This window comes from Poromitra crassiceps (genome assembly GCF_964638095.1).
Source record: "Poromitra crassiceps genome assembly, chromosome: 3".
In the NCBI taxonomy this organism is placed as follows: domain Eukaryota; kingdom Metazoa; phylum Chordata; class Actinopteri; order Beryciformes; family Melamphaidae; genus Poromitra; species Poromitra crassiceps.
The window spans coordinates 34,199,710-34,203,311 of NC_139625.1; the positions used below are offsets into that span (position 1 = coordinate 34,199,710).

General features: G+C 43.0%; 1 pseudogene across 1 annotated transcript; it reads right to left on the reverse strand.

Annotated features, from left to right (window-relative positions):
- Window positions 1–611: 611 nt before the first annotated feature.
- Window positions 612–1,446, reverse strand: LOC310773487 (nanos homolog 1 pseudogene; annotated as a pseudogene). The gene has a single exon. The product of its transcript is annotated as a nanos homolog 1 pseudogene (transcript).
- Window positions 1,447–3,602: the final 2,156 nt, after the last annotated feature.

Sequence of the window (3,602 nt, forward strand, 5' to 3'; positions counted from 1 at the left end):
ACAGTGCAGGTCAACTGTATTTTTCTTTTACATTCAGGTGAAATCTGTAAAATTCTGTAAAATACTATCGAGAGAAAAGCACATAAAGAATAGAAGACATCCAACAAACAATATACAGAAATTACTTTTAGGATAAGTTTCATTACAAAAATGTAGGCCTACTCCTTTGGTAGAAAACATTTAATATCTCAGAAAAAATGTGCTTGATATAAAGAAGTATATAGGCTAGCTAGCCTACAGTAGGCTCTTGCATCGCACCACCTATGACACTTCTTACATCAATAAGCCAATGAACTGTGGGACTAACATTCATTTCAGATCAGGAACGCTGCATATTCATTGACGTTGTCATCTGGCAAACCAAAAGCAGTCCGCTGACATGCGCACAGCCTGGCTGCTTTTGGCACTGCTTAAACGTCTGATTACAGTATGAAAGTGGTCATTCACAGGTCGATCTATACAGTACTTTGGTTCATTTGTTCAGTTATATATGGAGCAACATTATCACCAAGTCCATGGGGAAACCTATTGCGCACAATGCATCCAAGTGTAAACTGTGCCCATAGAATTATAGACGAAAACATTACAAATGAAACAGTGACACATTTTTTTTAAATCAATAAAAATCTTGTTTTCTTAAAACCTTTTTAAGACTTTCCAGACTTGTCGTGCAGTGCACGAATTGGGGCAAAAATGACTGCCAAACACAATAGTAATTTTAGACACAGTGCAATCTCAAATCAACTAAAACTTCATTCATTTCCTTGCTTAGAATATTTTCAGCCTTTTGCCAATGGCTCTGCCCCCCTTGGCCACTCTCTGGCCTGGCTGGTCTTTAGAAAGCGGGCAGTACTTGATGGTGTGCGCATTGTCTCCGTTGGCACTGCAGAGTGGGCAGGTGTATGCGCGGAGGATGGGGCACAGGACTCTTCCGTCCGCGGTCTTCAAGATGTGAGATCCGTACACCTCCTCCGGTGCACCGTTATTCCGACAGAAGACGCACACCTTCGGCTCTGGTTTGCACCTCTGCGTCTGTTTGCGCCTTCTGTCCATGGAGAGCAGGTCTAGGCCACCGAAGCTGCCCCTGTAGGCGGGTGACTCTCTCTCTGAATCAGCAGACAGATGTTCGTACGGCCTGAGAAGCGAGATGCGCTCCTTCAGATCATAGATGGAGATCGGAGGTGAGCTTGGCGGCGCGCAGCAGCAGTCCAAGTGCCCGTCGTTGCTGTCCCCGCTGACGTGCCCAATTACGCAGGAGCATTCCGGGGAATCATCCAGACCCAGGGTCGCTTTGAGAGACTCGGTTATAGAGTTGGGGCTCAGGGCCGGGTTGTGGATCTTATTTTGCGCGACAAGTGTCGACAAACCGAGGTAATCGTTCCAGAAATTGAAGGTGTAATCGTACGGAGACCGCGCGTCCAAGTAGCTGTGGTCTAGAAAATCCATCTTTCAGAGTTGAAAAGCTGAGCGTCCACAGGAGTGAGATGTGGTTTTGGATGATGTGTTTTCAGCATGGGTCTGCTGGTGATCCACTATCTCCTCTGCCTCGGTCTTGTATGCAGAGCGTGCAGCACAGAGCCGCTGATAAATTCTCCTAGAATGAAAAAGGGGGCGTGGTTTCGTTCAAGTTGATTATCTCTCTGGCCCCAGAGGAGGCTGTTGAGCCAGAGCAGGGTCTTATTGACCTGGGGCTTTTTTTCCTCCCTCCCAGAATATCACTCTATCACTGAAAGAGTTGTGGCTGTTTAGAAGTGAATTATTAATCCTGCCTGATCATCTAATATCGTGTTTTTTTCTGTTTTTGTTTAGGTTTTGTTCAATGTCATTTTCCAATAGAAGGAACTCGCTTGGACATTTAAAGTAGCAGTAAATAAATGTCTATTTTGCTACTCTCTATTTCTGATTCTAACTATCCAGGGTCAAGTTCAGCCCCAACAACACGTAGCAAAATGCTTATTTAAACAGACATAATGGTGCATTGAAACATACAAGGAAACATAACGTTCAACCCTGAATCTGTAGCAATAACTGGTGCACACCATTTTCAGATTGAACATGACGCTTTTATATTTGCTGTTCTAAACAGCTGGTGTCTGATATAGGTCTTTCCTGGGAAAAGTCATCTGGAGGAAGTGATGCGTTTTGCATTTCCAGCAGCATTAGCAGTTTGGGTAACGCTTTAGAATACAGCCCGCAAATAAGCATGTAGTTATAACTACGGGGTACAAGGAGTGTATTTACAGTATAACTACGGGGTACAAGGAGTGTAGTCGGGGTACAAGGACTGTAGTTATAGTATAACTACGGGGTACAAGGAGTGTAGTTATAGTATAACTATGGGGTACAAGGACTGTAGTTATAGTATAACTATGGGATACAAGGAGTGTAGTTATAGTAGCCTATAACTACGGGGTACAAGGAGTCTAGTTATAGTATAACTACGGGGTACAAGGAGTGTAGTTATAGTATAACTATGGGGTACAAGGACTGTAGTTATAGTATAACTACGGGGTACAAGGAGTGTAGTTATAGTATAACTACGGGGTACAAGGACTGTAGTTATAGTAGCCTATAACTACAGGGTACAAGGACTGTAGTTATAGTATAACTACGGGGTACAAGGAGTGTAGTTATAGTATAACTACGGGGTACAAGGAGTGTAGTTATAGTATAACTACGGGGTACAAGGACTGTAGTTATAGTATATAACTACAGTGTGGTCCCCCGTAGTTATACGCTAAGTACAGATCTTGTAACCCTCTAGTTACAGTCTAAATTCACTCCTTGTACCCCGTAGTTATACTATAACTACACTCCTTGTACCCCGTAGTTATACTATAAGTACAGATCTTGTTACCCTCTAGTTAAAGTCTAAATTCACTCCTTGTACCCTGTAGTTATACTATAACTACACTCCTTGTACCCCGTAGTTATACTATAACTACAGTCCTTGTACCCCGTAGTTATACTATAACTACACTCCTTGTACCCCGTAGTTATACTATAACTACACTCCTTGTACCCCGTAGTTATACTATAACTACACTCCTTGTACCCCGTAGTTATACTAAAACTACAATGTGGTACCCCGTAGTTATACTATAAGTACAGATCTTGTTACCCTCTAGTTACAGTCTAAATTCACTCCTTGTACCCCGTAGTTATACTATAACTACATGCTTATTTGCGGGCTGTATTCTAAAGCGTTACGCAGTGGGTTGTAATAAATAAAAGAAGCACTGGTGGTAGTTAGCATGAGCAATGATAGCCACCATGGCTGAACAGACAGAGAAAAGAGCGCCACCTACAGGAACTCAAACTTCATAAAAAAGCATTAAAAAAGCTACTGTTTGATTGACAGGTGATCTCTGGGAAGTGCAGTGCAGCAGAAACACCAATGAGGCTGAGCAACAAAAATGGAGAGTAAACAATAAAAAAATATAGGTATTGTAATGTTGATTAGCACATTAAATGCTCCCTTCCTGCACTGATGAACCTGCGCTCCTCCTGCACCTGTTCTCCTTCCCCTGAGTCCAGGCTTTGTGCTCCCAACCAGCCTCCTCTGCTCCATTGTCTCCTCTACAGCGAGCCGTTTAGCTCCA